The sequence below is a fragment of the Cupressus sempervirens genome, chromosome 2 (genome assembly GCF_028749045.1).
Source record: "Cupressus sempervirens isolate cs-2001-9-10 chromosome 2, ASM2874904v1, whole genome shotgun sequence".
Classification (NCBI taxonomy): domain Eukaryota; kingdom Viridiplantae; phylum Streptophyta; class Pinopsida; order Cupressales; family Cupressaceae; genus Cupressus; species Cupressus sempervirens.
In genome coordinates this window covers 309,829,226-309,855,548 of record NC_143119.1, presented here as the reverse complement: position 1 = coordinate 309,855,548, position 26,323 = coordinate 309,829,226, and positions in this window count along the sequence as shown.

Here is a 26,323-nt window from a genome sequence, read left to right as displayed (position 1 = left end):
AAGAAAAAGAAGATTCCAATGCATCATATAGTGACACTTCTTTAGATGGTGGGGATTTATCTAATCCTACACCTAGGATGATCAAAGTCTAGAGGAGAAGACATTTTGTAAAAGGCCAGGGTTGGACCTTAGTGGTCATTCATCCCAAACCCCAGATTGATAAGATCACTGAATTGATTGGGGATATTCAAAGTCAACAAGGGAAATGAATGACCCTCGTATCAAAGATAAATTGTGGTAACTCACCAAGTTCACCATGTGAAAGATTATAATGGATCCCAAAGAAATAATCTTTTAAAACTCAAGTAAAGGAAAATATATGTACAAATAAGCACAAGACTAGAAAGCCCAAAGAACAACCAATCTGGACACTCAGGTTTAATGGCTCTAAATGCAAATTAGGAGCTGGTGCAAGTATTGAGCTAATTAATTGCAAAGGTGGGTCTTTTTATGCAGCATATCACTTACAATTTAGATGTACTAACAATGTTGCAGAGTGTGAAGCCTTGATTCACAGAGTTCTCTTCACGTTGGAAAAATATGTCAAAGCTCTTTTAATTGAAGGAGATTCTTAGTTAATCATTAGATAGGTGAAATCAATCTACTCTTGTCATGATAAGAGACTACTTATGTACCAAAAAAGAGTTTGGGACTTTTTGGAATGTTTTGAGGCCTTGAACATTAGGTCTATCCCAAGGAAGAAGAACATGATATTTGTTGCCCTTTCCATTTTAGCGTGTTGCAACCCGTTGAAAGGACAAAGCTAAAGAGATTTTTAGTTGGATTGGTTGCTACCCCATCTATTCTAGATAATATTACAAACTTCCAAGTCCTCCAAGATGACCAAAATATTCTTGAGTTTATCATGTGAAATGGCCTTTTCAAGGCACAAGATATTGATGATACTCATGATAACTAGCCTTAAGAAGATGAGCTAGAGGATGAAGATGAAATTATAAATTTGAAGATCGATACTATTCCTAAGGGGATGGTAGAGTTAGAACATATCTTCGATTGAGATTAATCAACTCATAGTAAAAGGAATGTTGAAGAAAAGGGGGTTGAAGAATGTGATTCATATAGTCTAGGCACAAAAGAAGATCCAAAGATGGTGAGAATCAGAAAAGCTTGTAACCCTCAAGAATGAGAAAGTATGCTTCAATTACTGATAGAGTACAAAGACGTCATAGCATGGAGTCATGAAGAACTCAAGACCTATGATCCTGAGATCATCACTCACAACATTCCATTGAAACCTAATGCCAAACTCTTTTGTCAAAGACAAAGACCAATGAATTCCATAATTGAGCCTTTGATAATGAAATATTGACAAAAGTTACTTGATGCTAAAATTATCTTCCCAATCTGACATTCTACATGGGTTGCTAACTTGGTCCTAGTAAAAAGACTAGGCAAATTTGCCTTTGTGTGGATTTTTGAAATTTGAACTTGGCTTCCCAGAAGGATAACTACCCATTTCCCTCACTTGATGAAGTGTTACAAATTGTGAATGGATATAAAATGATGTCTTTTCTAGATGGATATTTCGGATACAACCAAGTGATGGTAGATGGAGAAGATAGGTTGAAGACTGTATTTACAACAAAATGGGGAATCTTTGCATACCAAAGGATTCCTTTTGGATTAATCAATACGGAGCCACATTCCAAAGAGTGATGGATGAATCATTCAAATGGCTGATAAACAAGTGCATAGTCATCTACATGGATGACCTTACTATATTTTCTAAAGATAGGAGTACTCATATTGCTAACTTGAAACAAGTGTTCAACTAATGTCGAAGGTATGGTATATCACTGAATCCCAAAAAGTGTTCATTTGGGGTCACCAAAGGAAAGCTTCTTGGTCATATTATTTCTGAAGTTGGGATATCTATTGATCCTGAAAGGATAGAGGCTATTCTTAATCTGTCACCTCCTCATAGCCATAACTTAATGACCTTCTCAAGAAAGGAGAAAAAGACTGAATGGGTTCCTAGAACAAAGAAATATTTTGAAGACATCAAAGTGGCAATCTCCATGGCCCTAGTTCTTGTAAGTCTAGATTATGATTTACGATTCAAAATCTATTCATTTGCTTCAAAACATTCATGTGCTGGGATTCTTAGTCAAAAGTTAGACAAAGAGGATGAGAGACCTGTCACATTCATGAGTTTCCTGCTAAAGAATGTTGAGTTGAACTAGTCTAATCTTGACAAACAATCTTTCGCATTGATAAAAGTAGTTAAGAAAGTTTACCATTATATACTCAAGAGCAAGATATATGCAATTGTGCCTAACTGTGCAGTTAAGAAATTGTTGATGCAAAACAAATTGGGTGAGAGACAAGGAAAATGGATGGCTATATTGCAAGAGTTTGATTTGGAGATTCAACCAATGAAGTTGGTAAGAGGACAAGGATTAAACAAGATGGTAGTTGATAATGAGATCGGTAATGATAACAAAATCATATTTGTTGATGAAATCAACATTGATAATAAACAACAGTTCATGGTGTCTCAAGTGGATATTGATCAAGGTATAATCACCGATGTTTGGTATCAAGATATTTTTTACTATCTTTTGCAAAATCAATACGCCACTAGGATGAATAGTTCCCAACGCAGAGGACTTAAGATAAAATGTGAATCCTATATTCTTCAAGATAGAAAACTTTACAAAAGGAACTATGAGGGAATTCATTTGAAATGCTTGGGACAAAAAGAACTGAAAGAAGTTTTGGAACAATTTCATGATAGATATACCAGAAGACATGGATCGACAGATGCTACAATGCATATGATTTTGAGATCAGGTTATTTTTTGCCTACCATCTTTAAGGATACATTTTAACATGTGCCTTCTTGTTGTATTTGTCAGACAAGTGCAAATAGAGAGAGGCATCCAACTATGCAACTACAACCAATGTTTGAGGTATGCCCTTTTGCTAAGTGGGGGTTGGACATATGTTCATCCTCATAGCTATAGACTATTGTACACACTAGACATAAGCTGCAACTTTTTGAAATTGCATGTCGAAGGTGGTTATAGATTTCTTGGAAGAACACATTGCCACAAGGTTTGGTATGTTGTTCTTCCTAGTATGTGATAATGGATCACCATTTGCATCGATATTCCTTACTCAATGGGTACTAGACAATCAGGTCATAATCAAGTTCTCTTCTAATTACTATCCCCAAGGGAATGGTGTGGTTAAGTCCACCAATAAGAACTTGATTACAATGATAAGAAAATTGCTACAGAAAAATCCAAAAGATTGGCACAGTCAGCTGAAGTATGCATTATGCATAGACAAAGTGAGGATAAAAAATGCTTTGGGGACATCTCTCCATTTATTTGTTTATAGACAAGAACCAATGTTCCCACTTAATCTCAAGATTTTAGTATTGAAATTTATAAAGGGTATGCTGAGGACAAAGATAAAATTCAAATCAAATTAATGAATCTCTTGGAATTGGATGAGAAAAGAACAACAACTTTGGAGCACATGGAAAACTATCATGCTATCATCAAATGGTGGTTCGACAAGCGAGCCACAATAAAATCTTTTAGAATATCCAACCTTGTTCTCCTATGGGACAAGGCAAAAGAAAAGTCAAGAAGTCACACTAAGTTTCAACGATTGTGGATTGGCCCTTATCAAATTGCAAAGATTTTGTGAGAAAATACTTTTAGGCTAAGTTCCTTACAAGGGGAATTGGTCCCATTGCTTGTCAATGGCCAGATCTTGAAACATTACTTTGAGGCCTAAAAGTGGAAAACATTTATTAAAACAAAAAAAAAATGTTCCCTTACGACAAGTGTGTTTATTTTCTGCAAATGTGTTTGCTTTCAGTTATGTGTTTTCTTTCAAAGTTATGTCAGTCCGGGGGTTAGGTGCAATCAAGACTCCTTCTTGATGCATTTTATGAATCACTCCTTGTGGTTTTGACTTTTAGAAAGAGGCATTTCTTCTTCAAAGCATTCAGATGATTTTTTCTCTTGTATCAACTAGGGAATGGATGCTACTTTCAATAATAAAGTACTTTTAGTTTTCAAATCAGAATTGTAGATCAATAGCTCTCAACACTTTGTAAATTTAAAGATTGACTATCTTGGTGTTTTCAAATCAATTTTGACCACAACAAGGGATAGTTCAAAACTTGTCAATTTAGACAAAGGTCTTTTCAAAGAATTGTTAAGGTCATTGTTTTGTGTGAGAGTTTTCAAAGGTTCAAGAGGAACATAGAGGTTATCAAACTAAGAGAAGTATATGAGAAATGACACCTATGCCTTTGCCACACAGTCTAAGCATGGTTAGGGTATAGAAAGAGAATAAAAAAGAAAAGGTGGTGTTAAGAATGAAAGATTCCAAGAGGTCTGAGAAAGGTAATCTAACAATAGGAATATGCTCTCCAAAATGGCTATCTAGTATTTATACACATTGCTTCATGGAAGAATCAAATGGAAACATGCGAGCTCCGTGAAGCAACATCCAAAAAATAATCCAGGACTTGAAATACCAAATATGATAACCCATCAAGAGCCCTCTAAATTGATTCTCTCATCTAGTTAGACAATGATTGGTACACATGATCTATGAGGATTCCTAATGAATGGATTGGTGGAGTGGAGGATTGTTTCCAAGCTCCTACATGCTCATGATAGATTGCACCTTAAAACATCAAAGGGAATGAATACACTGTTCACACATTGAGCTTGAAGATTAGAGATTATGAAGTTTTGACTATTAAAGAACTTGAAATTTATTTGAAGTGTTTTGGATTTAGTTGTTATTTGAAACATGTCAGAAGAATGCTTGCTTGTGAAGAAATGCCTTTGTCATTTCTTTCTTTTTGTTGGGGCTATTTGTTGTGGTTTCACAACGCATGCCCCATTTATCCTAGAAATGGGGACCCCTAGTAAATTTTTGTCTCTTAGACCCCTAGTCAAAGTCCTAGGTCATTTTGGAACTCCCCCTAGAGTCTGGGCCTAGCCTTTGTCTCTAGCTGAGAAGCCTCGTGGTGTCAGAATTGGGAAAATTTGGAAGAATAAGTGAGTTTGTGCAAATAAATGCACTAGCACACTTTGCACACATGTGCACCTATCCTAGGTGCACAGGTGCACTAAATACGAAGTAGCGCTCTCATTTCCTTTGCAAATGTGCACATGTGCACATGCACACCTCCAAAGGGTGCGCAGACTGGGCCCAAGTCTATATAAACCTAGGACCCCTTCCCATCTCTCCACACCTCCTTTACAACCGCACATTCCCACCCTTTAAGATGTGCTACACCCTACACAAAATTAAAAAACTTAAGTATTAGACACCAAAGGTGCACATATTTGTTCACTCATCAAGATCTAAAAAATGAACTTAACAACATAAACTTAGACACTTTCATAGGTGTGCACAAACACACCTATCCAAGGTGTGCATGTGTGCACCTTTGAAGTTTAAACTTAACTAAGTGAACCAAAGGAAAGGTGTGCAAGTATGCATCTCCCCAAGGTGTGCACTTGTGCACCTTTTAAAAGGAGCTCAAGGAAAAACATGAAGGTGCTCATCAAGGTGGGATGCATGTGTACATCCTTTGTGCACAAAGAAAGCATAAGGGACAAATAATCCCCCATATGCACTTGCCACAAGACAGGTGCACAAGTATGCTTAAATGATTTTGAAATGCCATCTAGTGCACCTGATTGTTTTTGAGTGTTCTAGGCTATAATGATGTCTTCATCATCCTCACTTGCAACAAACATGGCTCCCAAACCTGTAGTGTTCAAATATCAAGGTACACTAAAGAAATCTCGCTTTCAAGATGGACACTCTAAAATCAGAGATATCGAGCTTGGACATATTGACTGGAATGCCTTCCTCACCATTTGTAACAAGTCTAAAGAGAAATCCACAATGGTGTTAGCACTCATCCGATCAAGGTTAGTCAACACAACATCACATCCTACTTCCATGAATTCTTCATAACTCATCATGTCTCTAGCCAAAAACTATGTCACTGAGGAGAAGGTTGTCAAGAGTGTCACTGATGAGATAGTCCTGGACCTCTGACCTTGCAACATTGAAAAAGTCTTCCAATTTTCTAGATCCGATCAGTATATTCACATATCCTATGAAGGAGTAGAGAGATGGTACCATGATCATGAGAAGGAAGCCAAAGAGATAACCCGATCATCATTTTTGATTGATAGAACACCAGTGGGCTGTAGAGTCGATAAGGTAGACATGACCCAGGGACATATGAAGAATGACATGGGATACACCATCGTGCTTTTGAGTAGAGTCATGGGTCTACCAGTAGTTGGAGATCTCAATATCTGGATGGTCCATTTCAGAAAAACCATCTGAATGACCAAGATACTAATTGATTGTGCCATAATGTTGAGCGATGACCTGGATGAATAGCTGATAGCTATTAAGACTGACCCCAAATTCTACATGAGATCATATCTCATGTATTTATTGGAAGCTAGAAGAACTGACAACCCAAGACTTTACAAAAGAGGTAACATGCAATATGCTAATGGATGACTTTATGTGGTATATCCTCAATTGGTGGAGAAGAAGATTTTAGATCAGAGCAAGGAGTACATGAGAGTGAATGACATTATATTTGAAATCATCTAATTCAATGAGAATTATTATGCCAAATGGATATCAGTAGAGGCAACAACCAGAATCATAGAGATTGGTGCCTACTACATTCACATACCTCAGGCTAGTAGGAACATGAGTGAACCCAATGAAGCTCCCAAGATATCCTTTAAACAGGCTCATTTTGTTGTAGATTTCCAGGCAACTCACATCTACATATGACAGTGTGAGGAAACAACACAAGAAGACATGGGTATGGCCAATCACCATAAGTGCTTTCGAGATCAAGCAGAAGAAAAGCATTGTGACCTTTGATTCAAAATGGGATCAATGTCCCTTAGAAGAGTACAACTTCCCTCACCCTTATTTCAACAACATAAGGATGGTCATGCATCTAGCAGGGAAGCATTTTTTACATGAAGATGCACTGAAGGATCACTGGATGAATGCAATAGATGACTATGATGTATGAATCAGGGATTATTCTAGAATGACTCTATATCTAGCAGAAATAGCCTTAAAAATTAAGAACACACTCAAGGTTGTCAAGAAAGACACTGAAGATTTCATGGATCCATTGTATAATTGGGACAAAATCTAAGGCAGGTCAATCATGAATGCAGAGATTGGTAGGGATGAGAACATGGATATTAATAACGGAGTCTCTCATATAGTCCAACTAACAAGGGAATGGATCAAGAAGCCCTTCAAACTTAATCCAGTTCCACCAGTTGTTCCTCTACAAGCCACAACATGACCTATCAAAGGCAAAGGTGTGAAGGTCATAGTACCAACTTTCTAGGTTCAATCACCAGTGAAGCCATAAATGGTTCATCAACATGAGTGGGAAATTGAGTATTTTAAAGCAGATAGAGGAGTGAAAAGCAAGAGAGTGACAAAGGGTAGTAAACAAATAACTCAGGCCCAACCACCTCAACAACTACAACAAGGTCCTGAATAAACAGAGCCTCAAGATGAGCAGGAAACTCAAGTCCAAGGGATTGAGAAAGTGCCTCCACCAGGATAGGAATAGGAACTAGAGAAAGAAGAGGAAGAACAAAGGGTGCCACCAACAAGTCAAGAGGAAGAAGCCTCCCCCTTAGTTCCCAAGAAGGCTAGGGTTGATATCACTATGAGAGGGTCATGTACTCGAGGTTAAAGAAAAAGAATACTCCTCCCCATAGGTGTCTGAAACCATTCCAGAAGGTGATGTAGAAGAAGAAGAAGAAAGGGAATGAATTTAATATGTCCCCTTGAGTTAGAGGACTCACTTGGCTAGGGCTGTGAAAGAGGAAAGAAGAAGAAGCTCCACCATAATGCCACCATCCATTCTAAAAGAACTTATTTAGGTTACTACTTTAGAGGATGAGCAACATTAGTGGATTGTAGACATTAAGGGTCAAGAGAAAAATATCTTTGACCTCTCATATTTTGATTTCATGCCTATAGGCACTGATATGGTCGGGGAGAGGATACATGATACTCCAACAAGTCAATCCCTAGGAGAGGACTAGAGCCAATTACCACCTCTACCTCAAGGACCCTTGGGCCTACCACTACTACCATCTCAAGATTTTTCAGTCCTAAACAAAGGCTTGACAATACCACTTCCTCCTATAATAGACTCTAAAGAACAAGTACTAGAGGAAGAATAGCCCCAATAAATGCAAGTCAATGAAGTATCAAACAAGGGGAAAATACATAAGGAACCTCAACAAACTCCTCAAGATACCAAGGCTAGGACCTTAGCCCAAGTAGAAATAGAGACTCAAACTAGTAATCTCTCTCAACAAGAAAAAAACTCCAGAGAGGACTGATAAGGGAAAGGGACTTGTAATGCAAACCCCCTCTTCAGTCAAATATATGTCTCCAATGGGCACTACACCTGCTTGGTTAAAGAGGAAGGACATGGTTCAATAGAAGAGGCAGTTGAATATAACTATTAAGAAGGGAATATATGAGCTAGTAAAACTCATCAAGAAGCCTAAGCTACCTATGGGTGATGCACGACCACTAGCCTTCATTATGAAGAACCAAGATCAAGACTTACTTGTACACATAGCCATCCCTTCTCCACATGTTGACACCGAGGATTTGACTCCTAATGATTATCAAATCAAGGAGGCCCTATTAGGAAGGCCCATAGTAGACATCGCCAAATTACTGATTACTAAGGCATAAAAGAGGTGTTTAAGCATATGGAAAGAAATGAATCTGAATTGTTGATGTTGTGAAGACAAAATGAGCTTACAAGAGGCTATCTCCATGGAATAGTGGGCCCACTAGATCCGGATCATCCAGATGTCACTCTTTCTGTGACACTAGAGAGAAATGAGAAGGAGATTCATTTTTGGGGGCATGTCAACAATGGTGTGACAATTTTGAGGAAAAGGGTGTATAGATAGTACAAGGCAATTTGAACCTATTACACTACATTTAGTCGAGCATGGATAAACTGGTGTCCATAGTGAACTAGGATTTTGGGTTAATGGTTGAGGTACATACCTGGGCAAAAGATCTAAAGTTTTTGATATCAATAAAAGGTCAAAGGTATCGTACACTCATGGAGGTATATAAAATAGAAGAGCTTGATAAGCTAAAGGATTAGATTGAGAAGATAGTTTTTGGCAATAAGGTCATGGAAGGACTACATAAGGATATTCAGAGGTTAAGAGACCTAATTGAAGAGCAGAGCTTGGAAGCAGAGAAGTATTACAATGCTGCCTGCCTTAACATTTTTGAAGATGAGTCGAAAGCCAAGATATTTTTAGTGCAATTAGTAGTCCAAAAATTTCAAAGAAATTTCGAGGATGCTTTGTCTGATGAAGATATTAGGTAGGCATTTTAAGACTGAAGAGGTATTGTAGGAACTGGACACTAAACTTATGGATTTTACAAAAACCTGTATGGAGGTTACTAACTATCAACAAATAGTTAAAGATAAATATGTAGCTTTGGATTTTCCAGAAGCTACCCAAGTAGTAGAGATCACAGATAAATTTAAGAATAAACATCTAGACATCACTTTGGGATAAGGAAAGAAAAAACCCAGATGCTGGAAATTTAGTTTTGACACTTGGGGAAATTTTTGGATTTTTTTGGAACCTGCCATCAAGGTGCCAAGGTGTGCTATTCACAGAGGCATGCCAACAATTTTGAAGAAGTAATAGTGCACCAATAGTTAACTACTAGTTCCTAATTTAGAGCATTCCATGCACTGGAAACACATTTTAACGACAATTCAACTCCTAGAGACACCTAGAGAAGGTCAAGCTTCCATTTTTAGAGCTTCTAGTGACTCTGAAATCCTCTTGTAGCTTCCTTATTCTTATCTACTTCTTCTTTCTTTACTTTAAGTCATGTAGAGGCTCATGCACCCATTAATTGATATAAACAAGGGTGGAGACCTACTTAGCACACCATTTAGAGAATCAGTTTGTATATAATGAGATTTGTTTAATTAGTTTTTAGCATGGTTTTGCATTTTAAGAGCTCTCGCTCTCAACACAAAAAGAGGAGATGATGGATGTAATATGTACTCTAGGTTTAGTGTCTTCATTCTTAGTGTAGTTATTCCTATTGGAGTGTGTTATTTTTGTGAATGCATGTTCATGAATAATAATGGAACCAATGTTTTTTTTGTGTTGATTTGATTGTGCAAATTTTTAGTCTTGGTGTTCCACTGACATATCGAGTTGGAGAAAATATCACCTTATTGTTCCTTTATAGCTTCTTGTCTCACATGAGCCCACTTTCTGTGGCCTTGCAATTTGATCAGAAGTGAAACATCTTTCAGTTATTATTGAGTTCCCATCGACAATTGCATTAGTGGAATTGAGGAAGCATCGCTCCTATTTTCATTGGTTTCCTACCTGATCTTTTCAATAATTTAACTTGTAGACATGTTATTACCATGGTTTATGTTCATTAGGAATTTCCTATTCAAGTTATTTTCTTTAATATTTCATTACCTTATCTTTTTTATTTGCTTTGCTAACACTTGGTTAAAATATGAATTCATATAGTTGCATCGATAAATTGCATTCATCATAAAACATAAAATACCAAAAATATATCTCTTTTGTGGTTACTTTTCAAAACAATAGATCAAACATTTTATTCAAAATTGGTTGGAACCAACAAAGGCCTCCTTGTAAACATACACATTTTATCTTCGACTAAGCAGATTCCAGTAGGTCGCAAGATTGCCTGAAACCTTGGAGTTGATCCTAGATTAGCTTTTCAAGAGAGGTGTCTGAAAGGATTCCTGCCATTAAGCATCATGGAAAATGACAGCTCAACAATTACCTCTTGTTTGCTCTCCACTTGTAGTTAGTTCACTAGTAGCATCATAGATCTTTGACTTTAGTAGCATCATAGATCTTTGACTTTTTGTTTTGGAAATCAAATCTATAGCCTAAATTGATCAATTGTACCACACTCAACAAGTTATATTCAAACCATAAACCCAAGATAAATTGTCACGTTTGATCTTATCATTCAATATATTTGATCCTTTACGTTTCACGTAACATTGTGCATCATTTCCAAACTTAACACTACTTCCATTATAATGTTCTAACTTCTCAAACTTAATTGCATCATTAGTCATATGATGTGAGCAACAACTATCAATTATCCATTTATAATTCTTACTCACATGTGAAATCAATGTAGTTTTCTCATCTTCATCATAATCATCTTTCATTGTAACATACACAACTTCTTCATCATGATCATCAGAATCACTATCAGAACCTTCTTCTTCAACAATGTAGCAAGATTTCTTACCTTTTTCTTTGTTGTCTTTATTATCTTAGCTATCTCTATTATCTCTCCTTCCTATGTATTTGGAATCTTTCCTTTCATCCTACTAATCTCTATCAGGGCATCTAACAATAATATGACCAACTTTCTTACAATTAAAACAAATTATAGGAAGTTTATCTTTGTATTTTCCTTTTCCTCTAGGTAGTCTTCTAGCCAATAATGCTTAAATCTCATCAAGATCATCATTATATCCACTGCCACTTTCTATATACTTTATTTTCTTCTTTCTCTTGGATCCATCAAGGATTAGTTTAGCCTTAAAAGAAGATTCAACACTAGAAAAGGAATAGTGAGTCTACCAACTATACTATCTAAGATCAGAGCATTACCAAGTGTACATCTTAGTTCTTGAATTTTAGATACTTTAATTGTTAGAAAAAATAGTCCACCAAGATAACTGGGGGGGGGGGGGGGGGGTTGAATTAGTTTCCAATTAAAACAATTATCAACCTTAATTAATATTAACCATTCAATCAAATTAAACAACAACCATAACAAGATGCACATACATAATTACACCAGATTCATTAACTAGGGAAACCCTTGATTAGAGGGAAAACCTTGGTGGGAATGATGCCCATAACGATATATTGATATATATATTCCTTATTAAAGGATAGACCATGTTAGGAGTCTATAAACACATTCAGTACATAAGAGTCCCTATCAAGAGCCTTTGAATCCTTGTTAGGAGATTCCAACCATGTTAGGAGTTGTAGAAGGAAGAAGGACCCACTGTTCAAATAGCTTTTGGGGCAAGACCACTAAACTCATTGTCCAACTAATCTCTCAACTATTCCTTGCAGAATAATTGTTTGTATTTTGCTTTAACCTCTTTCCTCTATCCTGTCAATCAAACCAATCACTGTCAGACCTTGTAGACTAGGTCACGAACCTTGGATCCAAATAACAAACCTCAGATCTCAAAATAAAACCTTGATAATGAAGTTTTCTTCAACTTCGCTCTACTCTGCTTATATTTGCATTCCACTCTTCGTGCTTCTTGAAATCTTTCATTCATTCATACATAATAAAGGAAAATGTCCTTCCTTTATACCAAATCCATAAAAGAATTCCTTGAGTAGGCTATTGCACCTTCTCAATTAATTATTATAGGACATCATTAATAACACCTTACACTTAGTGATAACATTAATCTTTTACCTTGTAACTTGAATAACTTTTTGTACATATAATTTTATGATGAGCGAGCTTAGCCATGTCATCATCAACATGTCTTCTACATGCCTTTAACCTTGCTTCTTAGAATAACAACTCTACTACGAGATATAACAAGTTTACTAGAACATGCTTTTGTAAACTCTATCTCAAAACTATCTTCAACAAAACTTGCATAACTTCTTCTAGACTTAATGTCTTATGCTTCTGAGATTAGCTACATATACTAGAACTTAGCAGTATCTCCCTTTAACCTCACTTAGTGAAAATGCTCAATGATCTGTCCATACCAACTTGATCTTTACCTCTGTTCTTTTGTCAGATACCATAGAAAACTGCTATGTTGACATCAATGACAAACACAGTCATGAATGTAACATATCATCATGATAATGATCTAATCATGTTTCTACAATACTCCACCATAGAAGTATCATCAACATTAATGCTTCCAACAATATCCCCCTTTAGCATTGATGACAACATAGATGAAAAACATATAGTTCCAAGAAAACCAATTGTAAAAGACTATTATCCTTTCTTTTCAAATCCTCTTCATCAATCATTCTCCCCATTGATATTCCTCAAAGTACTTTATGTCAAAATGTAATCTCTCACTTTAATGTACTCAATATCAAATTGTTTTTCATGCTATAATCTCCCCCCATTGACATCAGTGTCAAAAGTTTCACAACCATCAATCTCTGCAACAACTATTTTTGACTTGCTCAAGTGTCCAAAGACACTATTCAAAATAACATCCATCAAGAGTCCTAGATGACTCTGTCCATCATAGATACTCCCCCGTATAGGAAGCATCAACATCCAGTCCAGACAAACAATAGTGCTTTGTATCACTGTACTGATGCACTCTTGCATCATCTACTTTGATGTAGGTAGGGGCATAACCCCTATAATACCTTGCAAATACTCAAAACTCTCTTTGGGAAGAGGCTTGGTGAAGATATTTGCAATTTTCTCTTTGGTGCTTACATTCTCCAATCTGATTTCCTTTTCTGCAACTTTCTCTCTCAACATGTGATATTTGATAGAAATATGCTTAGTCTTAGAATGCAACATTGGATTCTTAGACATATTCACTGTGCTTGTGTTATCATAATGTATGACAATAGGCTCACTGAACTCTATTCTTATATCCTTCAGTATCTGCTTCATCCAAATAACTTGATTACAATTATTTGTTGCTGCAACATATTCTGCCTCTGTTGTACTTTGTGAGATATAGTCCTACTTCTTTTTTAACCAAGAAACCAATCTTCCTCCAAGAAAGAAGGCTCCACCTTTGTTGCTCTTTTTTTCATCCATACTATCTACCCAATCAACATTAGTACAAGCATATCAAGTGAAATTGTTAGATCTGTCATACCCCAATCCGAACTCTAGTGTTCCCTTTAGATATCTAAATATCCTTTTAACTACTACATAATGTTGTTCTCTTGGATCAACTTGAAATCTTGCAATAATTCCAATTGAATTTTCTATATCTGTACTTGTGCAAGTCAGATATTGCAATCCTCCAATCATAGATATGTACTTCTTTTGCTCAGCAGTAGGTGTCTCATCCTTTGTAGATAACTTGTGTCTAATTACCATAGGTGTTCCAACTAGTTTACATGTTTCCAAACCAAACCTTTTCAATAGATCTTTCAAATACTTTGTCTGAGAAATAAAGATTCCTTCTTTATCCTACACAACCTATAATCCTAGGAAGTATTTCATCTCTCCTATCATGTTCATTTCAAATTCCTTCTTCATCTCTTCTGCAAATTTGTCACTTTCATCATCATTTCCTCCAAATACGATATGATCAACAAGTATTACCAAAATCATCAATCCATCATCTATTTCTTTCCAGTATAGATTACTGTCTACCATACCTTTTCTAAATTTAAGTTTTTTCAAATGCCTATCCAACTTTTCACACCAAGTTCTGGGTGCTTGCTTTAAGCCATACAATGCTTTCTTTAGTTTTCATACCATGACCTTTTCATCTGTTAAAGGAAAACCTTTAGGCTGTTCTATGTATACCTCTTCTTCAAGTTCTCCATTCAGAAATACTAACTTGACATCCATTTGATACACCTTGAATTTCTTATGTGTTGCATAAGCTAAGAATAACCTTATTACTTTAATTCTTGGCATAAGAGCATAGATTTCATCATAGTCTATACCTTCTTGCTGTGAGTAACCTTTATATACCAATCTTTCTTTGTTCCTTACAAATTTACCTTGTTCATTCATCTTGTTCCCGAATACCCATTTTGTTCCTATCACATTCTTGTCTATTGGGTTAGGGACCAATTCCCATGTCTCATTCTTCACTATCTAATCCAATTCTTCTTTCATAGCTTGCTTCCAATAGTCATCTTTGCATGACTCATCTGCATTCTTTGGTTCCACTTGAGATATCAAACATAGTTCTTCATTGATTCTGCTTCTTATCATCACACCTTTATGTTTTCTACTAATGATCTACTCTATTGGATGATTCTTTGTCATATTCTTACTAGAAGTAGGAGTTGTTATCTCAACTCTTAGCTTTGTTCTAGGTTCTATTGTTCCTGCCTTGCTCACCCTCAAACTGCAAATCATTTTTAGTCTCAAAGAATACTTCATCATTCTGTCTAATAATTCTAGAATTATCCTCTTCTTCACAATCATTAGTAATATTTACCAAATTTGTCGCTTCTAATACTTCCTTTTTCAATTCACTCTTATCATCATAATCATTCAAGAATCTTTCCATTCTTGCTTTAAATTCTTCATCTTCATCAGAAAGTGAATTATTTCTAATTTTCCTTGCTCTTTTAGGGCATGTAGATGAAAAATGGCCAAACTCATTACATGTCCAACAAGCAAAAACTTCCATACCTTCTTTCTCTCTTTTCATAAGCATATCAATACCTACCTTGATCTTCATGTCTTCTTTGGATCTGGATCTATCTTTACTTGTGCTTCTATCCAAAAACTCAATGCTCATTTATGATCTCTCACCAAGAAGCTCCATCTTCTGGGTGCCAAAATTTCCACCATTAGACTTAGGACTATCTTTTCTAAAATAACTTACCACTGATCTCCCAAAGTTGTTAAGCTTATTCTTCAAGGACCTGATGCTCTGATACCAATTGTTAGAAATAATAGTCCACCAAGATAACTGGTGGGGGGGGAGGTGTGAATTAGTCATCCAATTAAAACAATTATCAACCTTAATTAATCTTAACCATTCAATCAAAGTAAACAACAACCATAACAAGATGTACATACACAATTACACTAGATTTGTTAACTAGAGAAACTTTTGATCATAGGGAAAACCCTGATGGGAATGATGCCCACAAAGATATATTGATATATGTATTCCTTGTTAGTGGATGGACCCTATTAGTAGTCTATAAACACATTCAGTACATAAGAGTCCCCATTAGGAGACTTTGAATCCCTGTTAGGAGATTCCAACCCTGTTAGGAGTTGTAGAAGGCAGAAGAACCCACTGTCCAAACAACTTCTGGGGCAAGACCACTGAACTCACTGTCCAACTAATCTCTCAACTATTCCTTGCAAAATAATTATTTGTACTGTGCTTTAACTTCTTTCCTCTTTCCTATCAATTAGACCAATCACTGACAAACCTTGTAGACTATGTCACAAACCTCAGATCCAAATAACAAATCTTAGATCTCAGAATAAAACCTCGACAATGAAGTTTTCTCCAACTTCACTCTGCTCTGCTTATCTTCGCATTTTGCTCTTCGTACTTCTTGAAATCATTCATTCATTCATACATCATAAAGGAAAATGTCCTTCCTTTATACTAAATCCATAAAACAATTCCTTGAGTTGGCTATTACACCTTCTCAATTAATTATTATAAGACCTCATTAAGAACACGTTACACTTAGCAATAACATTAATCTTTTTTCTTGTAACTTGATAACTTTCTATACATGTAATATTATGATGAGTGGGCTTAGCCACATCATCATCAACATGTCTTCTACGCGCCTTTATTCTTGCTTCTCAGAATAACAATTCTACTAAGAGATATAACAAGTTTACCAAAACATGCTTCTATAAACTCTATCTTAGAACAATCTTCACCAAAACTTGCATAACTTCTTCCAAACTTAATTTCATATGCTTTTGAGGTTAGCTACATATACTAGACACTTATTAGTATCTCCCTTTAACCTCTCTTAGTGAAAATTCTCAACAATCTTTCTATGCCAAATTGATCTTTATCGATGTTCTTCTATCAAAGACCACAAAAAATTGCTATATTGACATCACTGACAAATGCAGTCATGAATGTAACATATCATCATGATAATGATCTAATCATGTTTCTACAATACTCCCCCACAGAAGTATCATCAACATTCATGCTTCCAACACTAATAGCATAGATGGAAAGTAAAGTCCTCAAAACCTTACTTATTTCATTCTCATAAGATATGAGACCTCCAAGTCCTTTGATAGCATTCACCACCTCTTTGATTCAGCCACAATATTGTGTAATAGTCTCACCTTATTTCATTCTCATATCATTAAACTTGCATCTCAAGATTTTTGTCTTATCTCTCAATACATTTTTGTCTCCTCCATGGATTTGTACTAACTTGCCTCGCATTTGCTTTGTAATAGGGCATTCCTTCACATCATCAAATTCAACATAACTTAGGGCTACTACAATTTCAATCATCATTTGATCATGTTGTTTCTTCTCTTCCATTGTTCAACTGTCATAGGTCTAGGTACCTCAATTTATTCATTGTCCAGGTAGTATGATGTAGAATCTCCATGCTAGATAAGTGCAATCTCATCAAGTGTTGTCATGCTATGAAGTTCTCCTTGTTCAACATGAGTATCTCTCTCTTGTACATCTTGATCTTTGGCTATAAGTCCTTCAAACATTCCTTGCAAGCACCAATGCTTGATACCAATTGTTAGAATGATTTAGAATAACTGAGAGGGGGGGGGGGGGGGGGAGGGGGGGGGATTGAAGGGGCAAATTAATTATCCTCAAGTCTAGATGTACCAATTTGACTTTCAACAACTTCAAAAAATCTCATTAAATAACTCAGTTCATAGAGCAATATATCAACAATTTAACATTCTTTAACTTTCTATTTTGTCTATGTGTGTTGGCTAACAATAAAATAAATAACTATAAAAATAAGATGCATAAAGTAACATCCACACATGTAAACAACACTTTGACACCAGGATTTAACGTGGAAACCCAATTTGGGAAAAACCATCGAGTAATATGCTACCAATTTTTCAATATTCTGAAGTGAGCTTAGTTAAGAGCCAACCTTGTTAATGTTTATACAAAACATTGTTAAATGTGACCATGTTAAAGGATTTAATTACCCTGTTAGGAGTCACCTTGTTAGAGGAATTTGGATCATTCCATTAGAATGTCACCTTGATTAAAGGATTTAACAATTGAATGTTAGGTCAACCTTGATTAAAGAATTTTGACTACTACAGTGGTTAAAATGTAACAATAGGTTTGATCTATAAAAATACAACTCACTTTGTAAATTTATATCTCTATTCTCTCATTTATTGGTTCATTGGCTGACCTCCATTGTCATCTCCATCACTGCTCGGCTTGGCATCCCTTCAAGCAATCATAACTCACTAATCTCTTTCACTTCTCCTACGCTCCTCTACTCCTCATAACTTCTCCTAGATATCTCCAATCAACAATGAACCAACCTTAAAAAATATGTCTTGTGCCTCGTTAAATAGGTAATTTTGATATTTCATTGTTTAAGCATAACTGTAGATCTTAGGGTTAGGTCAGATTCATTGAATCCTACTATCATTTTGTTCTCCTTCTCCTTTCTTGATACTTCTAGAAAATTTTGATCAAATCCTTTCCTTTGATCATGTAACAAACTCTTTTTGTGCATTAAATACACCAGATCAACAATCCTTATCACCCACAAACTTTTACTCATCCAAATAATCAATTGTGTTGGCCTCAAACTTGATTCTTTTACAAATTGTAACTGTTTTTGTCACTTGGCAATCACTAAGTTCCTCTACTTGGCATACACTACTATGTTTCGCTCGGCATTTACTGGCTCATTCAACCATTACTACGCTCAGTCACTACTAATCTTCCTTTGTCAACTTGCTTGGCAATTACCATCACTCAGCTTATACTATTTGTTCGACTTCTACTTAAGTTCCTTAATCTTCTATTTCAAATCCTTCATTGATTGACCAACACTGATACTTGGCCATGCATAGAGAACTCAACTCTTGTCATTTCACTTAAACATCAAATTCATTTGTCTTCTTCACTCCATGTAATGATTAAACACCATATTATCTTGTCAATGACTAACTTATCAAGTGCTCATTATATTTCCATGATACTTCTCTCTTCTCAACAAAATCACTAGATCACCTTGCTATCTCTTATTTTCAAATCCTCTTCATCAATTAATAGACATGACACTCTAAACTATTAGTAAATGTCTCTCTAGTAGGCTAGATACTAGTAGGTTTGACATTAATAACTCCAAAAATAATAACCTAATTAATTAATTAATAATTAATTAAGTTTATTAAAATTTATTATGCTTGACCTAAACTTGTGACTTATTTGGGTATTTGGGTTATATTGCCTCATAACATATGATGAGGACACTTTTCATGATATAGCATGATCATTGCTTAGGGTTTCATCTAAGATTTTCTCTTTGTATTTATAAGAGTTCATTTGTATATTGTATTAAATTTATACAAAAAACATCACTCTTTTGTAGATAAAATCTCTCCTCAAGGTTGCATAGTATTATCATTTTTTTTTTCTGTATGTGATATGGATTTTAATTGTATTTGATTTGTATGACTTATGTGGCTTACTATCAATGCCAACATGAAAACTAGTAATTATTATTCTTAAAAATAAATAATCATGTTGAAACACCCAAGTGGGTTATGTTTTTCTTATTGATATGGGCTCATGCATAAACTAGATACACCAAGGAGTATATAAGCTTGGGGTATTGCCATTTACAGAATATTCATTCCATTTTCTATGACACTAAACATGTTATAAAAAACATTTTTCATATCCACATACATTGGATATAACTTTAGGAGATCCATATGAACCTTCATATGTCTTTATTCCAAAGGTTCATATTGTATAAATCACCACATTCCCTTTGATAATGCACTTGCATACCCTTTGATTATGATACTTTATATCACATGTCTTGTATGTCCTAGTGGTTCAAATGCTCATCTCCTTATTCATGCAATATAGGTACTTATTTATTATTGGATTAATATCACTACTTGCATGGCCCCTATCAAAAAAATACAACAAGACATTCATCATCTTTCACACACAACTACTTTGGATTCATATTTTGTAAGCATATCATCCTTACTTATGGAGTTTCATATTATATATTTGGAGGATTGTTTTGAGGAAATTCATTTTATATTTCATGAGAGACATGTCACAATTGTTGGCCATAATTATCAAATATCTTTGAATCTTAATCTATCATTAATTTTCACATTATTCTATATTAGCTTCATCTCATTTTGACATGTAGATATTTGAGCAATATTTAAAGGTATAGATCATTTTGATTTGGATTCCCTATTCATTATTTTTGTAGGAATGGATTGTCCAATCACTGGTGGAACCTTATTTGTAGGCAGTGGATCATGTTCTATCTTTAAGCTTTCATGATTGGCATGGGAGGCACTTCTTATGGGAGGATTCATATCCCTATTTTATCTCTTCTATTGGGGGAATATTTAATGTCCTTATATCATATGAGTAGTCCTTAGGAGGTAATATAGAGCCCTAGATCCTTCTTTCAACTAAACATTTATTTCACTTCTCTCTTTTGGAAAAGAGTTTCTTTCACGAGGCTTTCTCCTTTTTTCTCTAGTTATGAAGGATTCATCGAGGTACCTCAAATTCATGTAGTTGGACCCATTTGTAAGTCCATAATTGAATTCATTCTTAAATTTTTAGATTCCCCCTAAGGAGGGCATTGGAGTAAATAGGATAATCACCTAATTAGTTAATCAATCATTGAGTAGGTCCATTGTTATTTTACTATGGTTCAGCTAAATTTAGGAGTTTTTCTTTGTATTTAGGTCACATTTTCTAATAGCATAAGATGAGTACACTTGTCATGATCTTACTGAATCATCACCTAGGGATTTCTCTTTATTTTTTTAAGCATTTATTTGTATATTATATTATCAAATTGCAAAAAAAATAAAAACTCAACTTTTATAATATGTTTAAAAAATTCCACTATATTAAATGATAAAAAATATGAAAGTCGCGTACATTTAAAATTAGAAAGAAAATGTCAATTTTGAATGCTTATAACTAAAATTTTGAAATTCATATCTTTCTAATACCTATAAAATTTGGAAAATCCGATAAAAGATGATCAAGTTATGATGATTTTTCTATGATTACATTTTACAAAATTTGGATAGCAAGCTAAAGAGGCTTTTTTTGGTAATTTTGACTATGTAAAATGTGGGCTTGCCTTCAAATTTATGGTATTTCAAATCCATGTTATTGTCTTTTGAAAGGTTTGTTTGACTTTTAATTTGTGGTTTGGTGCTTTTAGAAGGTGGTTTTATGTTTTTTTTTCACTAGTTTTCCCCTTTCTCAAAGGTTTTGACTTTTTAAAAGGGATTTCAACTCAAAATTTGTAGTATGAAACTTTAATAATTAATAGTTTTAATTACAAATTAAGTGGTTTGGACTCCTATTTTTAGGTATTTTTTCTTCTTTCCTCCCCCGCCCCCCATCCTCTTCTAGATGATGAATCAATAAGTGTAAATCAAAATGTCAAATGAAAATTATTATACATAGTTAATGGAAAAACTTTACAAATGCATGTCATGGACTATGGAAAACTATATCAACTATTGTTGGCTTCAAAGTAAAATTCAAGATTTCAACAAAATTTAAGAGTGCTTTTGCATGCAATAATGGATGTTGTATTTTTAAATTGAAGTTTTTAAATCTAGGAGTTACTTGAATGAAAAATAAAACCCACAAATATGGCTAAGACAATTGAATGCAATAATGACCATAAATCTCATAGCAATGAACCAATAACCTTTTCAAATATCTCAAACAAATGTAATGGAGGCATATTCAAAAGAGAATCACAATCAATTAAGATACAAATGATCTTAAAAATAAACATTATCAAGAGCTAGGAAGGCTAATTATTATAAAGATCCACATGAAATAAGCACACAAAATTAATTTGGACGTTAAATTTTATAGTGTCCAGTAGAGTTGCCAAAGTGTAATACTGAAATTCAAAATATAAAATGGAATCAAAAAATGAATGCAAACCCCCTTTCAAATTAAGAAAAACCTCTATATAGAATTCAATGAAGGATAAAATTAAAAAAACTTGAATGCTGACCCAAACCTCCACTATTGAAATATTTGACCAAAAAATAAGATGACATTTGGACGCTACTTTTCTTTTTTGACAACATGTACTTAAAAAATGACAATGGATCAAAAGTGAAGAGGAATCCCTAAATTTATAGTTTTTCGAGAAATCAATGAATGTTTGAATATCAATTGATCAAACTAATCATGGGGAATTATTGAGAGGATCCCTAGGATTAAGTAGGTAATGTGGAAATGATAAGGAGGTAGTTAGAATGTGAATTACTAGGATTAGCTTATTAATTTTAGAAAGTAATTTTGACCATTAGCGGAATAAGGAACATGTTCATCTAGCAAGTCTAAATTATTGGGCTTATTGGAGGGAATTGTATAACCACAAGAAAAAATATCCTTGTGTCCCCTTTATTCATGGATTATGTTAAGGGAACATAGGACTAACTAAATAATCATATTATTCAATTATTTGAGCCACATGGGTGAAGTGTATAATAGGTTAAAATGGTTGTTTTTTATTTATTTGATTTATTAAAAAGAGATGGAAATGTTTTTTTATCAAATAATAAGAACTGTATAATAAGTGTGAATTTTAGGCAAAGGGGTCTTAGACTAAGTAATATAATGAGATGGGTAATGAGGACTAGGTGATGAAATTATTGGTATAAGAAGTAACTTTATCAAACTAGTTAACTTGTAGCATGCCCAGAGATAACATATTCATTTTCCTCAAGTATCCACTTAGGGACTCTTAGTATTTTGTAGTTTACTTCATCTATCGAATACATGTGTCCTCACTCTGTGATTGTCAAATGCACATTTTCCAGAGGTTTACACACTTGTCAAGTGTACTCACAAGTGTCCCATGTTTGGAAGGGTAGTTAGTCATAGTTTTATCTTCTCACCCTTCTACCTTGCTTATATAGCAAGGATATCTATGTAAATTACTTACACTCTCTTTGTAAATGATATGTATTACAATTTGTGCTAAATTAGTTTCACTTTTATAAAGTTTTTTGTGCATTCAAAATTTGGCAAGTTCCAATAGAAATAGATTAGGTGATGGTGATAAATTTTATTAATGAGGTCTAGGTTAATATTTATGTGTATACACACCACTACTTTTTTTGACCCATGTTTTGTAGGATCCAATGTCCAATGTTGAGTACACCATTCAGTTTGACCAATAAAATAATTGTTACTACAATCACTAGTAGACTTGAAATTTTTCCTTTTGCTCTAGTTATACTTCATATTAGTCCTCTCAAATTGGTTAAGGCAATCAATTTTGATTTAACTATGGATCTCAATCTTGTAAGACCCCCAATGGTGATTCTTGTAGTCCAATAAATCACTGAACCCCTCAGAATAAAGGTCAATATCAACTAAAATTTCACCACCCATTTCTCAAGGGGGGCATGCAATATTTTTGATATCTACATATTTTTTTGTTGTATCTTGTTATTCAAAAAATTTACCTCTTTTTCTCCAATTCTCTTTCAAATCCTTTCTTAGATAAGACCAAGATTTATTTTTCTCTTCAAGTCTAAATTTGGCTTCTACGAAAAGAAACAAAGTTGTCACTTTTAATGCTCCTTCCTCTTTTTATAGTTGAAGAGTGTTTTCCTTCCTTTATGTTGAACTTCATAGGTATTATCTCCACCAGCTTAATATATTATATTTCAAACATATTGACAGTGCCACACAACAAAAAATGATGTATGTATCGATCAATACCACATTGCAAAGAACTTTATCCAAATTTGCACCACTTTTTGAAGGAAAGAAAATATTTATACACATGTACACCATTCTCATTTCATAACCAATAAATGTTTTTGAAATATTAAGTAGCCAAAACAAGGGGGCTGGCCCTTACAAAAAGTCAAGCTAGCCAACTACCAACAAATTACCAAACCAATAGAAACACCCTCTACCCCAACTTAGCACATAAAAAACATAGCACGAAAAATATAAGAACAACTAGGAATCCTACTAAGATAACCATTACCAACACTATTTAAACATAAAGAGTTTTTAGACAAAGGCAATACTACCTTAAAATTGACTAAGTCATAGATCCACCAAAAAAACCAAAAATGCATAAAACCAAAAGAGGGCCAAGGAACTATTTAGTATTTTCATCACCTTTGTCCTTTAGGAAGACATTCGCCTAGTCTTCTGCTAGGAACCCAAACAATAATTTGGAGTCCTCTTGGTTTAGATCTTCATCCTGGTTATCATTTAGCAAATGTAGAGTCATAGCCACATGGGTCACTTTGAAGGTGAATTTAGAAAAAAGGCTAAACCTTTCCTCTAGGACCATCATTTTCTCTCTCATCTCCTTGACCTCCATTTTTAGATCCACCACTTTTTCTTCTAGATAGCTGCACGATTTGCCCTTCTCCATCTCCAAGTTGTTAACCTGCAAAACTAGGGAGTTTGTACTAATTGCCCTTTTAGGATTCACCTGATTTGGGGAGGACACGATCATGGGGGAGGGGGCCTTATCCAATGTCTTCAAGAATTGATCTTGTGTGAGATCCACCATAGCCATCATGAGGGATGCAGAGACATAAGTCACCTCCGTACTCTCCTTTTCCTCCTTTCCTGAACCCGACATAGAGGAATCTAAAATATCCACCTCCATTTCCTTATCCTCCTCCTTTTCCACTATGTAATTTATAATCTTCTCTTTCATCCTTTTCTTGGGGGTGGGGGGGTGTATCATCAGATTCTGACTTATCCTCCTCTTACAAGGTAGTGGTTTTCAATCTCTTCTTGGCATTAGTTTTTTTGAGTCTCCCAAACCTTCTTCTACTCCCTCAAGTCTCCTCCTCTGAATCCACCAGTTCCTTCTCCTTTCCTTTCTCCATTTTCACCCTCTTCCCAGTGGTCATTAGTGGGGTCTTCTCAATCTCCTTAGAGGACTTGCAAGGAGAGGGTTAAGGGGTAAGGGTTCTAGGGCCTGTAATTCTCAGACAGACATGTGGAGGGCGAGGGTCATGATAAGAAGGGATATCAACTTCTACAATTGTAGGAGGTGATGGGGCCAAATGCAAATGGTAGAGATGGAACATCAAACCCTGGTGAAGGATAGTGTAATTATCACCCTTTTCATTTTTTCCTTCACATTTGTAACAATGTCCACTAACTCATGCAACAAAAAGAAAGGAATAGAAAGACTATCACGATATATGAAATGGTGAAGGAGGGGGAAATGGTAATAATAACAGACCGCATACCTCCTTTCAAGGGTGAGATACTTCATCAGAATTAAATAGACTTCGTTCTAGGGCTCTGATAGCTTCTCCCTCAGAAAAACACCATAGTGGTGGACAAGTTCTTCCTCTTGAAAGAAATGGTTTACACTAGCCTCATCTACAACGCTCGTCACTTTTTGTCATTTCCTACCTTTTAGAGCAAGGTCCATTGCCATAGAAATTATTTCCTCAAACACTTAAAAAGTGATACCATTCACCGTCACCCTTTTGTCATCCCAAGAATTTACAAATTGAAGTGAACAAATTTCGTGATAACCATTCATCGCCTCCATAAATGGGAGCCCCCTCCTTTAACATATACCAGGTGAGGGGTTTTTGAGCACTTTCCTCAATTGTCAAAGGTTCAATCCGAAGCAGGTTACGCCCTATTGCAAAATCGTTCACAACACTGTTCCCACTCTTTTGAGTCCCAGGCCAGGAATGTAAAAGGAAACCACAATAACACTTAGGAAAAAGAAGAAGCTGCACAAAATAAAGCTTATACACATAAATTCCTTTAATGCCATGAAACCTCATGTCTTTACTTGACTTTTTTACCATGTGCCATCTGCCACTTCCCTAATCCACTCAGTCTCATCATCAACAAGGAAACGATGCCATTTGAAATTTGAATAATTACTCGACATTCAATAAAAATTCATTATAAGAAAAATCATAAAATATATATTCAAATTGTACTTTGATTTTCTTTTAAACCTCACATCTTTATTATTGGAAGTACTCTTTCCATAAATTCTCATCATCTGTCTATCGTGCCTCGGTCCCATCAATCGACTCAACACTAAGTTGTCATCACAATCAATAAATCCACTCCATGTAGACCTGATCATGAGTGGTTGTCTTTATTCATCAAAGGTATTACCAAATTTGGTAATGCCCTAACATCCCTCCAACAATGTAATCCATACATCTTCAAAGCCACCATAGCCATCGCGTCCACCACCACATTCCCTTCCTG